The following is a 15,061-nucleotide window of genomic DNA, read 5'->3' as shown; positions in this document are numbered from 1 at the left end:
GGGCTAAGGGCTTAGGACCATGGCCTCAGGGGAACATCTAACTCAAATGGCATAAAACAGTTTATAAAGAAAATTTCTAATCCTACTTTGGCGAGTAGTGTCTGAGGTCTTAAAAGCCTTCTAAGATACTCCACTGGTACCACCCTATTTAAAACAAGGAAGAATGAAGAAACCAAAGACACACAGGGGAAAGATTAGTTCAAAGGAAAATGGACCACAAACACCACATCCTGTACCAGACTGAGTCAAGCACAACTAGATGATTCCCAGCTACCACTACTGACCGCTCTGACAGGGGTCACAATAGAGGGTCCTGTACAGAGCTGGGGAAAAATGTAAAACAAAATTTTAACTCACAAAAAAAGACCAGATTTACTGGTCTGATGGAGACTGGAGAAACCCCAAGAATATGGCCTCCAGTCACCATTTTAACTAAGTACTGAAGTCACTCCTGAGCTTCATCCTTTAGCCAAAGATTAAACAGGCTCATAAAACAAAATGGGACTAAATGGGCACATCAGCACAGTGACAGAGACGAGAGGGCAGGAAGGGACAAGAAAGCTGTCGAGAAGGGAAGAGTGTTGACATGTTGTGGCATTGGCAAACAATGTCACAAAACAATACGTGTATTAATTGTTTAATGAGAAATTAATTTCCTCTCTTAAACTTTAATCTAAAGTACAACTAAAATAAAGAAGAAAAAAAGTGTGGAATACTAGCCACAATATAATGAATGAATTGACGTACTCAAATCCACTATGCAATATATAAGTAGTCAGACTCAACGTATACATACTACACATGATTCCATTTCTATGATGTTACCCAAAAGACAAAACTATAGCAATGGACACTATGTTAGTTGTTTGGGGTAGGTTTTTAAAACACAGATGCAGTGCAAGAAAAACAATGTTGTTGTATTGAAGGAACAGTTCTCTTCCCTAGATTTAGCAGTGGTTTTACAATTCTGTGTTTGTCAAAACTCATAAATGTGTACAACAACTACAAAAAAAGTGAATTTTGCTGAATGGAAAATAGCTAGTTACAAATAGGTAGATAGATAGATAGAAAGAGATGTAGATAGATAGATACATACATGATAGGTATGTAGGTAGGTAGATAGATAGATGATAGATAGATAAGTGGATAGATAGACCGGTAGATGATAAATTGATATGTAGATAGATGATAGATAGATACATAGATAGATGATAAATAGATAATGATAGATAGATAGATGATAGATAGATAGATGAAAGGTTAGATAGATGATAGATAGATAGATAGATAGATAGATAGATAGATAGATAGATAGATAGATGATAGAATTATAGAATTACAGGACAGAAAACCAACTATGATATTTTGCTTTTATTTGGCATTCAGTTGGTTGGACATATGTGCTGTAGGTTAACTACTTTTTTTTAAAAGAAAAATTCTTGTAAATCATGTATATATGTACATAGTATTTAACTTTAATCAAATGAGAAATCACATATTTACTACTGTGATTCCCCTTCTAAAATAAATAACTCAGACTTAAATTTACCTCAGAATAAAGTACACCACTTAAGATAATGTTTCGAATACCACTTGCCTTTATAAAAATTGGAATTTAAAATGCTTCGGCCCTTGCTTTTTGTGTTTTTAGTATAGCAGCCAGCATAGTCCTTTGAATATGTAAGATAAATCCTGCCAGCCTTTTGCTTAAATTTTTGCAATGGCTCTGCACTTCCCTCAAAGTAATGACAAAGGTCTTAAAAGTTTTCTAAATATCGTCATGATTTGGCTATTTCATTTCCTTCTGTGCTCTCGTCTCCCTCCCCTGCACCACATTCCACTGCAGGCACACCAGCCTCCTTGAGTGTCTAAAAAAAAAAAAAAAAGAAAAGAAGTATGCTCCTGCATTAGATATTTTATATTGGCTGTTCACTACATCTGAATAGCCTTCCTCCTCATGAATACGTCTCTTTCAATTTCTTACCAAATGTCACCTTCTTAGTGAAGTTTATCCTAGCCATTCAATTTAAAATTATAACATGGCTACACATACAGCCACCTATCTGCCCCACTGTACATGCACTTTTTACTTATCACTTACCTCCTCTTACGTAATATATATTTTACTTACTGGTCACCACCCACTCCCTTAAAATTTAAGTTCCTTGAGAGCAGACATCTTTGTTTTGTTCAGTGTTGCATTCAAAGAACCTAGAATGACTTGGCTATAATAGGTGCCCAATTGTTGAGCAAATGAAAGACAGTGAGTGGCCACATAGGGCTGTGAAACTGCAGAACGTAACTTATGAAATTCTAAGGCCAAACTGCGTCCCCAACTATTTGGTCCTGGTTTGGAAGAAAGTTAGTAACCTGTGACTTGAGAGTTCTCTTTTACGTGGAGGTCAAGCAAGAACAAATCCAGAACGCTGTTCTACATATGGACTTTTCGAATTCTGCTAATCTATCTTTGATCTTTTTATCTTTGATCTTAAGAAACACATGAACTCTGGAAAACTTAAGTTTCTCCTGTTATTATTTACAAATCATGATCATTTTTCTCCTATATTCACACTCATTAGGGAGAAAAAGGAAACCCTGGTGGCGTAGTGGTTAAGTGCTAAAGCTGCTAACCAAAAGGTCAGTAGTTCAAATCTACCATGCCCTCCTTGGAAACTATTTGGGGCAGTACTACTCTATACTTTAGGGTCACTATGAATTGGAATTGATGGCAATGGGTTTGTTTGTTTGTTTGTTCATTTTGGTAAGGGAGAAAAACAGTTGCATACATAGAGGTTTCAAAATTTTTATCTGGTCCATGATGTGAGGAGTCAAAACTTTCTTCAGTAATCTCTGTACTGATAGTGTACAATTCCATAGTTCTACATACAGTATTCTTTCATCTCTACTGAGAAACGTATTTTCACTCCTAACCCTTAGGATTTGGAAGAGCCGAAGAATAACTAAGGAAACACGCCAAAGAAGTCTTTTTCAGTGTGAAGTAGGCGCTAAAACAGAAGGAAAAGGACTTGAAGATAATTGTCTTTTTCTGAGTTCCAACTACTGAAGCAACAGAAACTCAAACTAGGCAGATTTTTTTTTTTTTTTTTTTAATATTTAGAGGGAGTGAAAAGGAAAGCAGCCCATGCCTATTATGTAATATATTCACAGTGCTGAGACAGCTGAAACTATCTCAATGATAGTCTTGTTCAGAAACACCTGCTTCGGAATGTTCATTCAGCAAATCCATTTATCCAGGGTGGTTGCAAAGTGGTTATTCCTTTCACTCTATGCTTTTTTGAGAGCATGATACTGAAAGGGACATTTAAAATATTGAACAATCATTGCTAATACAGTATACAATGTCAGGAGTATTGATGAATAAGAGGATTTTGTGGGCAGGAAATTAATGTGAGATAATTTTAGATTTCTACAGTAATGACTAGCAAGTCCAATCTGTGGTATAAAAACACAGCATTTAAAAATTTATACTATATATTGCTTATTTATTTTTTTTTTTTCTAGTGCAGGTAGCTATAATTTCTAAACAATCACTTGAAACTACCATAAGCACTATAAACACTGTGAAGTAGTTTGTTGATGTTAGCTGTCATTGAGTTACCCCCACTCATGGCTATCCCACATGTTGCAGAGTAGAACTGCTCCATAGATTTTCGTGGCTGTAATCTTTATGGAACAGATTGCCAAGCCTTTCTTTTATGGAGTTGCTGGGTGGGTTCCAACCACCAACCTTTAGGTTATCAGACAACAGCAATCTGCTTGTATCACCCAGTCTCCCACTAAAATAGCACTAATAGTAAAAATAGTAATAATAAATGTACAACAAATAATAAATCATCCTAGGGAGGAAAGTTTTGTTTACTTTTAAGTTTGTCATATCCACTAAGTGACCTTTCAAAAGTAAATTATCTTTTCAAAATGCTCAGTTTTTTCAAGATGGAAACATTTGTAACTACCACACAGATTTTCAGGATTAAATAAGATTATGTATGTATATATAAATATATTGTTATTAATATTCAAATAGCAAGTTGTTATAGAATTGAATTGTGTCTCCCTCAAAAATTATGCTGAAGTCCAAACCCCCATATCTGTGAACTGGACCTTACTGGGAAATAGGATCTTTGAAGATGTAATTAATTAAATTAAAATGAGGTCCCACTGGATTAGGGTGAGCTCTAGTCCAACGTCCTTATAAGAAAATAAAACGGTGACATGCACAGGGACACAAAAGGAGACTACCAGGTGAAGGCAGAGAAAAACATAGAGGGAAGACAGCTATGTGAAGATGGAGGCAGAGATTGGAGTTATGCTGTCACATTCTAGGAACAAGAAAGATTGCCAGCAACACCAGAAGTTAGAACAAGATAAAGAAGGGTCCCTTCCTACAGCCTTTAGGGAGAGCAAAGCCTTACTGACACCTTGATTTTGGACTTCTAGATTTTGAACTCCAGAACTGAAAGAAGATGAATTTAAATTGTTTTAAACCTTCCAGATTTTGGTACTGTCATCCCTCAGTATCCACAGGGGATTGGTTCCTGGAACCACTGTGGATTTGAAAATCCATGGATGCTCAAGCTAAATAGTTGTTATAATAGTTTTGGAACTTTCTGGAATTTTTTTTTTTTAAAGAATATTTTTAATCCACAGTTGCTTGAATCCATGGATGTGGAACCTGCAGATGTGGAAGGCCAGCTGTACTTTTTTACAGCAGCCCCAGGAAACCAATAACGAAGTGGATTCAAATTTGTATTTAATTCTACCCTTAATACTTTCTATTAGCTAACCAAATTAGTTAAAGGCACCAAATCCTTCTAAAAGCACCGTGTAACATTATTATTCCACCAACAGACAGTTATATAGAAAAGAAACTCTGGCATATCTCTGCATATAAATATTTTTAAAACTGCCTTAAAGTTAAAATATAAGACTTGGTCTTTGACCAAATTGATTATGGTATATATATATATTTTTAATCTCCCACAGTATATCCAGAACCCAAACCAAACATATTGCCATCAAGTTGATTCCAACTCATAGCAACCCTGTGGGACAAAGTAGAACTGTCCCATAGGGTTTTCAAGGAGCACCCAGTGGATTCCAACTGCTGAATTTTTGGCTAGCAGCTGAGCTCTTAACCATTGTACCACTAGGGCTCCCATTATGTATCAGTTCTCCCTGAATTGAGATACTTCTGTTCCATAACTTCTAAAAAATTATTTTTTATTAATTTAACCACTGCTCTTAATATACATTCACTCCTTCTATAATAATAGAAGAGGTAATTAGGCTAATTAGCACTCAGCTGGAGACTACATTTCTTAATTTCCCAAATAAACCTCAGAATTTTGACAAACACTGCTTCTTTGGTTCTGAGATTCTTCCTTGAAGACTGTACTAGTTTTAACCTTATTATGTTTATATATTTATTTATTTGTTTCTAATTTCCCCAAATTAAGATAATTCCTTTTTCTTTACAAAATTATCCAATTCCATTCACATAATACAAAAGTTTTCTCCTTTCTTTGATTAATTTACATTAATGTATTTGCTTATGTGTCAAATAGCTTTTAATATATAGCTCTTACTTAATAGATGTATCTTAATTCTGACAAGATAAAGAGGAATCCAAATATTTATTCAAAAGGACTTTATGGATCATTAGGCATACAATTAGTACACATGGAATATTCATAACATGAACAGAAAAGATGAAATGGCTCACTTCATGACCGAAAAGGTGGCAATAATTACACATTGTTTTTAAATACACAATTATGTATACACTTACAATAAAAATTTATATTGAAACATGCAGGCCAGATTCCATTTTGGAAAGGGTAATGCTTGTCAATTTTATTTAGTGTATCAGCATGTATCAATGTTTATTTCTATATAAAAAGTGATAATTTACAGTACACCCAAGTGTATGATTAAAAAATTGACTTCCATGAAAGACTTAAGTGATACAGTGAAAATAGGAGAATAAGGACCTTCAAGAATTTGTCCCTCATAAAATCAATGAAAAACTGGAAAAATTGTCAGAATTGCTTTTTTCAGAGCTTTGGAAATTAACCAAAGACGTGTAGCTACCTGGTTAGCATTTATTAAAAAAGATGGCTAAATCTTAGTAAGAACAGTGAATTTTGTGACACTTTAACTTTCCCCCGTTGCACCCCTCACTTTACTGCTCAATGGTAGTCTTGAAAAACAGCCCACATTTCTGGTTTATCTTGAAAAGCACTGGAGGGAGCAAAACTGAGCTGAAGCTCTTTCAAAGCCTCATTTCTAAAGACTTAGCCTGGTGATTTCCTGGAAGACACCACTACCTGGTTAACTTGAAGTTTATCCCAATACTCCTGGGATGAGGGAGTATTGTCAAAAATAACTACAAGCAAATGTTATAACTTTGTTGTTGCCTGTGGTAATGGATAACAGTAGGGGTAAATTATAAACTAATCAGAAAGATTAAAAGCTAGAGAATAAGAGGTTCATAGAGGCTTCGGAAAGTTTTCACATATTGCTGAAAATTTAGAAGACCAAGTTCACATGAAAGGTTTTACTCATGATCAGAAAAGACTGGAGACACCCTAAGTTAAGACGTTTGACTGATGTTGATTGTCTCTACAAGGAGGAAGTGAGTGCTAAGGCAGAGGTGGAAACTGCCTGACAGAATGTTGAAGAAATGCCCCAACACACATACAGAACCTCTCAGAAATGACTGGTGGTTCATTGGCTTCAGTCTTTTAAGGAAAACTCTGTCCAATCATTAGCTAACCATTAAAATAACTGAGCATTGAAAACCATGAAAACAATGAAGAAAAGAGTTAGAATCTGCTCTTATCAGACAAAATGAGCTTTAAGAAACAAAAAATGTTACCAAAGACAAAGGGCAATTTCTATGATAAAAGGGTTAATCCATTAAGATGATATAATAATTATAAATACATATGTATATATGTATATAACAGCAGTCCAAAATATACACAACAAAACAGATAGAACTCAAGAGAGAAATATATACTTCAACCATAATCGTTGAAGACTTTAATACTACAGTCTCAAAAAATGGATAAAACAATTAGACAGACCATAAGTAAGAGAATAGAAGACCTGAAGAATACTATGAAGCAACTAGAACTAATAGAGATCTACAGAACACTCAATCCCCAAACAGCAGAATACACAGCGTTTTAAGTGCACATGGAACATTCTCCAGGATAGACCACATGCTTGGCTATAAGACAATTCTCAACAATTTAAAAATTTTTGAAATATCGCAAAGTATGTTCTCCAACCACATGGTATGAAATTAGAGCTCAGTGGCAGAAGGGAGTGCAGAAAATTCACAAACGTGGAAATTAAATGACACACTACAAAATAACCTATGAGTCAAAGGAAAATTTAAAGAGAAATTGTAGAATACTCAGAAACAGTTGAGAATGAAAACCCAACATACCAAATCATATGGGAGGAAGGGAAACAAAAGCCATAAGAAAACTTATAGGAGTAAACATCTACATTAAAAAAGAAAGATCCTAAAATCAATAAACTAACTCTACACTGCTAGCAAAAGGAAGGCAAACTAAACCCAAAGCAATCAGAAAGAAGAAAATAATAAACATTAGAGTGGAAGTTAGTGAAGTATAGAAAAATAATACAGAAAATCAATGCACCCAAAAGTTTTTTAGCGATGATCAAAAATTTGACAATCTTTTAACTACACTAGGAAGGAAGACAGAGGATTTAAATTTCCAAAATCAGGAAAGCGAGGGCATTAATAATGACCTAAAGGATAGAAAGGGTTATAATTATTTCATATCTCGAAAATTTAGGTAACCTTGATGAAATGGACAAATCCTAGATAGAGCCATACTACTCAAAATTACTCCAAAATCTTTCCACAAAGAAACATGCAAGACCAGATACACTTCTGACACTTAAGAAGCAACACTAATCCTTCCTAATCTCTTCTAAAAATAAGAGACAAAACTCTTCTAAATGTACTCTATGAGATGTATTCAATCTCTGAGATCAGTGTTACGCTGATAAAAAAAAACCAGACAAAGCCATCACAAGGAAAAATTAATCAAACCAACAAACAAATAGAGATCAATATCCCTTAGGAATAAAGTTACAAAAACCAACAACAAAATATTAGCAAACTGTACCTAGCAGTTTTTAAAAAAAGGATAGTTTGACATAACCAAGTGGGATTTACCACAGGAACAAAAGGTTGGTTCAATACACAAAAGTCAATAAACACAAGGCACCATAATAGAATAAAGAGGGAAAAACTGTACAATCATCACAATAGACACAGAAAAATGTTTGACAAAATCCCAAACCTTTTTGCGACCAAAACAACCAGCAAATCATGAATACAAAAAAGGGTCCTCTTCAACTTGATAAAGAACCTCTACAAAAAGTCACAGCCATCATCATACTTTACGAAGAAAAATGAAAATCTTTCTCCCTAAGATTAGGAACAAAAGAATTCCTGTCTCTCAGATTCTTCTCAACATGAAGGTTCTAGCCAGGACAATTAAGAAAGATAATAAAGAATCTAGATTAGAAAAAAAGGATTTAAAAAACCTATTTAAAGATGACTTGAACTTTAATATAGAAAATGCAACAATTGACCAAAAAAAAAAAAAAAAAAATAGAGCAAATAAATGAATTCAGCGAAGTTGTAAGATACAAGGTCACTAGAAAGGAGTAATATGAAAAGGAAAGTAAGAAAACAATTCATTTTACATTAGCTTCAAAAAGAAATACTTAGAATTCTGTTTAACCAGAAAAATGCAATATTCATACACTGAAAGCTATAAAACATTGATGAAAGAAATGAAAGATGACTTAATGGAAAGGCATCCCATACTAACATATTGGAAGACAATATAGTTAAGATGGCAATACTCCCCAAGTTGTTCCATACATCAACATAATCCCTGTCACAATTCCAACTGTCATTCTTGCAGAAAGTGACAAGGTGATTTTAAATTTTATAGGGAAATACGAGGGCTCTAGAATAGCCAAAACAGTAGTAAAAATAGCAAAGTTGGAAGACTTAGGTTTTATGATTTCTAAATTTTCAAAAAAGTTATATTTATCAAGAGTGCGGTCCTCTCTAAAGTCAGACATATAGGCCAGTAAAAATAGAATTGAGCTTTCAAATAAAATCCCTGCATCTATGGCCAACTGAATTAAACAAAAGTGCTATGACCATTCAATGAGGAAAGAACAGTCTCTTTAACATATGGTGAGAGACAACTGGATATCCAAATGCAAAAGAATGAATGTGAACTCCTATCTTGTACCATATGCAAAAATTTACTAAAAATGGGCGAAAACCTATGAGTAATAGCTAAAACTCTTACAAGATAGCAGGTGTAAATGTGTGTGACCTTGGATTAGCGGAAAGTTTCTTAGACAAATGCACAAGCAACAAAAGAGAACAATAAATAAATATGACTTCACCAAAATTAAAAACAAACAAACAAAAAACCCTCTTATATATCAAAGCATACTAACAAGAAAGTGAAATGACTACCCATACAATGGGAGAAAATATGTATAAATCACATATCAAATAAGAATTACAAGCATTTAGCACCTAGAAAATTTGTTTAAAAAAATTTACAACTCAACAACAATAAGACAAATAACCCAAGTTAAAGAAACTGGGATACAGTCTGAATAGACATTTCTTCTAAGAAGATGTGTGCATGGACAATAGCAGATAAAAAGATGCATACAATTTTTAGTCATTAGGGTATAGCGTAGTGCCAAAAGGTTAGCAGTTCAAATCCACCAGCCGCTCCTTGGAAACCCTGTGGGGCAGTTCTACTCTGTCCTATAAGGTTGCTTTGAGTCAGAATTGACTCTACTGAAGTGGGTTTGGTTTGGTTTTTTGGTAGGAAAATGCAAATAAAAAGCACAGTCAGATACCACCTCATACACAACAGCATGGCTATTAAGCAAACAAACAAACAAAAAAAAAAACAAAACAAAAAACAGAAAGTGAGTATTGGCAAGATTATCGATTAATTGCAAACAACATACATTATTGGTAAGCCCTGGTGGCACTGTAGTTAAGCCCTCAGCTGCTAACTGAAAGGTCAGCAGTTAGAAACTCCCAGCTGCTCGGGGAGAAAAAGATGTGTCAGTCTGCTTCTGTAAAGCTTCTTGTTTAGGTACTGTTGAGTGGGTTCTGACTCACAGGGACACTATGTACAACAGGACGAAACACTGCCCAGTCCTGCACCAACTTCACTATTGCTGTTAAGCTTGAGCCCATTGTTGTGGCCACTGTGTCAATCCATCTCATTGAGGATCTTCCCCTTTTTCGCTGACCCTGTACTTTACCAAGCATGATGTCCTCCTCCAGGGACTAGACCCTTCTGATAACATGTCCAAAGTATGTGAAATAAAGTCTTGCCATGCTTGCTTCTAAGGAGCATTCTGGCTGTACTTCTTCCAAGACAGATTTGTTTGTTCTTCTGGTCGCCCATCTGTAAAAATTATGGGGCATTCTACTCTGTCCTACAGGGTCAGTTTGAGTTGGAATCAACTCGACTTCAAAGGATTTGGTTTGCATATATTGGTGGTAGAAACCTAAAAATGTTGCAGTCACTGTAGAAAAGTTTGACAGTTTCTCTAAAATTTGAACATGAAGTTACCATACAATACAACAATTCCACTCCTAGATATATATCAAAGAGAATTAAAAGTATGTTCACACAAAACTTGAACACTCTATTAAATGTTTAAATGCCATGTTTAAAGCATCATTATTTGTAATAGTAGAAAAGTAGAAACAACCCAAATACCCATCAACTAATGAATGGATAAACAAAATGTGGTATATACATACAAAGAAATGTTATTCAGCCCTAGAGAGCAAAAAGCACTGACACATGATACAATATCAGCGAACTATAAACCTTTTGCTAAGAGAAAAATGCCAGACCGAAAAGCCACATATTATACTATTTTTTCATATGAAATGTCCAGTGTGGCCAACTGTTAGCTACAGAAAGCAGAAATAGTGTTCGTTAGGGACCAGATAGAGAGCAAAATGGAGAGTGACTGCCAAGGACTCTAAGATTTCCTTTTGTGGTGGTTTATACGTTCTGGAATTAGATAGTACTGATGGTTGCACAACCTAATGAATATTTTTAAATGACTAAATTACACATTTTAAGGGAGTAAATTTTGTAGTGTTTGCATTATAGATCAATAAAAAAAAAACAGGGAAAATATAGTAGAGAGAATAAGGATTTGAAACACTGAATTTGAGGTAAAAGGCAGACAAAATAATTTACAGCTGAATATTTTCTGTCCACAAGTAATTCTCTTCTCACAGCTTAGCAGGGTTCACAGTGTACACAAGTAAGTGATTCATGAAGCAGGAATCCTTCTTGCTGGGGAGGAGGGACCACTCTTGCTACGACACTCCAGGAAGACTGAATTGAAGGGCGAACTGACCTATTTTGGGTGAAAATTCATGTTGTGTTTTACAAATATTTAATAGAGAAATACAAACCTGAAAATAACTCCCTTTTAACAACATCTTCTCCTCACATAGCACAATGGCGCTGAAATGAATGGAATGTGTCTTGGGATGCGATAATTGGATTTGTCATCACACACTGCACATCTTTGCAGGGTTGTAGTGTCTACCAGGAATACCAACTTTCAACACTTGATACCTTGATTCTGTTCTTTCATCTTTCACTTTAAGCCTTCCACTCCCCAGCATCTTGTTTTTCTGTCATTACATTTGCTATTGTTGAGGATTCTAGGACACATTTAGATATGACTCTCGAAATGTTAGATTATTAAAATGGGCGTCTATCTTTTTATATTATTTTACCAAATTAGTTCATATAAATTAATTTTACAATTTTAAGCATTGCCACAAAACAATAAATATTTTTAGGTGTCCACATTTAGTGGGGCATAAAGTGAATCAAATTTAGTCTATGCAGAATCAGAGTTAGTTTATATTTAAAGCAACTTGAGTAGGAATCGACTCGATGGCACTGGGTTCTGGGTAGGTTTTAATTTATTACTCATCTATTTCAGAGACTGCCGAGTTTTAGCCAAAATAACTTTACCGTTCTTTCCTGGAGTCTTAGAATTCTGTACAGAAACAGAAATGATACATGTATGTACACATGCACACACACAAACACACATACACATAGTATAATTGTTAGATATAGTATATATATTATAGTATATCTATGTACTATAATATAGATATATATACATACACATATATGTAGTTGTTGTTAGCTGCCATAGAACTGACAAAACAAAAAACTTTGCCTAGTCCTATAGCATCTTCATAATTGCCAGCAAGTTCGAGCCCATTGTTGTGGCTATTATGCCAATCCCCATTACTGAGGGTCTCCCACATCCTTACTGGCCCTCTACTTCATAAAACGTGATGTTGTCCTCTAGTGATTGATTCCTCTTGATTACATGTCCAAAGCCAGTGAGTCAGACAGTGTTCTGTTGTGATCAGTATGGTTTTCATTGCCTGACTTTCAGGAGTAATCACCAGGCCTGTCTTCCTAGTTTGATGTAGTCTGTAAGCCCTGCTGAAACCTGTTCACCATAGTTGGCATTTGAAATACCAGTGGCATAGCTGTTAGCATAATAGCGATATGCAAGCAATGTACCAGAAACTTACATACAGATGGGGGGAAGGAGACTAGAGATTAAAAAATTGGCTTGAGATGTTGTGGGGGCTGGAAAGTCCAAAATCCATAGGTGAGGTGACAGGCTGGAAACCCAGTCAGTCTTATGTCCTAAGTCAGTAGTCTAGGTGACTGGCTGAAAATTCCTGCAAGGTGTCAATTTACAGCCTTCAGGCAAAATCCTTCTCTCTCAGGAAACCTCAGTTTTTGCTCTTAAGGCCTTTAACTCATTGGATGAGGTCTATCAACATTAAGGTGGGTAATCTACTTTACCTCAGGTCAACTGACTTAAATGCTAATCACGTGTAAATACCCTCATATCAACATCTACACTAATGCATGAGCAAACAACTGGGCACTATAGCCTAGTCAAGAGGACACATAAAATTAACTATCATACATGGTAATAAAATCACAACGGTGCACTGTGGCGGTGGGGGGGGGGGCAGCATTTCCAAAGCAGTTAAGCTTGGCCCTATGACTAATTGTTCTCAGGTGAAAAAAACAAAAAACGAACCCGTTGCCATTGTGTCAATTCTGACTCATAATGACTGTATTGGACACTGTGGGACTGCCCCAGAGGGTTTCTGAGGAGTGCCTGGTGGATTCCAGCTGCTGACCTTTTGGTAAGCAGCTGTAGCTCTTAACTACTACGCTACCAGGGTTTCCTTTCAATTGAAGGTGAGTGGAAGTAGTTGGAGCTACTTTTAGTCCAGGACCCTTAAGAGAACAGGTATGTCTCTTACACTTACTCTCTTTCTCTCTCCTGACGGTAGCTACCTGGATTATAAACATGAAACAGTGGGATGGCAGAACCATATTATAAAAGGAACTTAGATCCCTGAATGAACTCACAGAGAAGAGCTTTCTATAACATAAAAAGAAACTTATTTTTTTCTTTAAAGTCTATTATTTTAGATCTTTTGTTACAGTGAACTAGCCTACTATCATCCTGGAACACCTTCATACGATCTTTTTAATCAAGATTATCATTACTAATATTTATTTATTTATTTAGCATTTACCACTTGGCTAAGGATTTTACATTTATTTTCTCAGTTAATCCTCATAAGAATCCAGTGACAAAGCTGTGATCATCCTTATTTGATAAATGTGGGAATTATTAATGTTTGGGGGTATTAAAATGTGCCTGATATCACACAGGTTGAAAAAGACTCACACAGAACTCAGTTCAGATAGCCCCGTCTCCTAACTGCACTTTATTAAAAGCTTCTTGCCTTCCTCATGAATACCCACCTTGTTTTCAAATACGTGTGCGTGCTTTCCTCCGTGCCTTTACGAAATACATCCTCAAAAATGCCAGTAATGACTCCCAAACATAGATTTGTATTTTTATTTTTGTTCTCTTTGAAACTTAGACCAAAACTCATCTATCAGGAAGAATATTTGAATAAATTATTGTGGTCCCACAAACTGTATTTTCCCCCAATCACTTAAGGTTAATGGCAGCCTTGTTCATTGCTGAGGAGATGATCTGAGCCAAACTGCCTGGGTTTGAATTTTTACTCTAACCACTTATTGGCACTGTCAGACAATTGGAATAACTTCTGACACATACCTGTGCTGAATAAATGTTAATTAAAAATAATCTGTGATTTTTTAAATGGTAAATTTGGTAAACATATGCAGAAATTTGGACTGTGAACGAAGTTCACCTAGGTCTGTTTGTTTCCAATCAAATACAGAATTTATGAAGCAGCTACTGTTTATCAGGCACTGTGTCTAATGCTAGAAAAACAAACAACCCCCCCGCTCCCCCCCCCCAAAAAAAAGATTTACTGAAAAAAAACAGTGTCTGCCCTTCAGGATTTTTTTTTTAATGTGAAGGTAGAAAAAAACAAATAATTTTGTTTCTTTTTTAGTAACTAACATTAGGCTCATTTTAACAATGTCTTAAGAAAAAGAAAAGCAGAAAGACAGATAGCCCGGCATTTGTACAAATGCAAAGATGACTATATAAGTAGAAAAAGTTTATGAGTGAAAGAGTACTTAAAAGAGATTGAGAGAAGTAAGAGGAAAGATGATACTAGTGATACTACACTATGTTGCAACAGATCACTGATACTCACGTGGTGTCAAATTCTCAGGTAGTCTTCTCGTATACCTTCAAAACATGAGGTAGATAATAACATTTTCTTTTCTATGTAAGCAGACAGAGATAGTGTTACATATTAATAACACACCCATATTTACCTAATTTTGCTGGTGACATGGCCTGGACTAACACTCACGCCTTTTGACATAATTATTTAATCAGCGTATATCTAGAGAGTTTTGAATAAACAAGGCATGTCAGGGTAATTTGATATCAT

The sequence above is a fragment of the Loxodonta africana genome, chromosome 20, assembly GCF_030014295.1.
Source record: "Loxodonta africana isolate mLoxAfr1 chromosome 20, mLoxAfr1.hap2, whole genome shotgun sequence".
NCBI classification, from domain to species: Eukaryota; Metazoa; Chordata; class Mammalia; order Proboscidea; family Elephantidae; genus Loxodonta; species Loxodonta africana.
Note: the sequence above shows the minus strand (reverse complement) of the source record.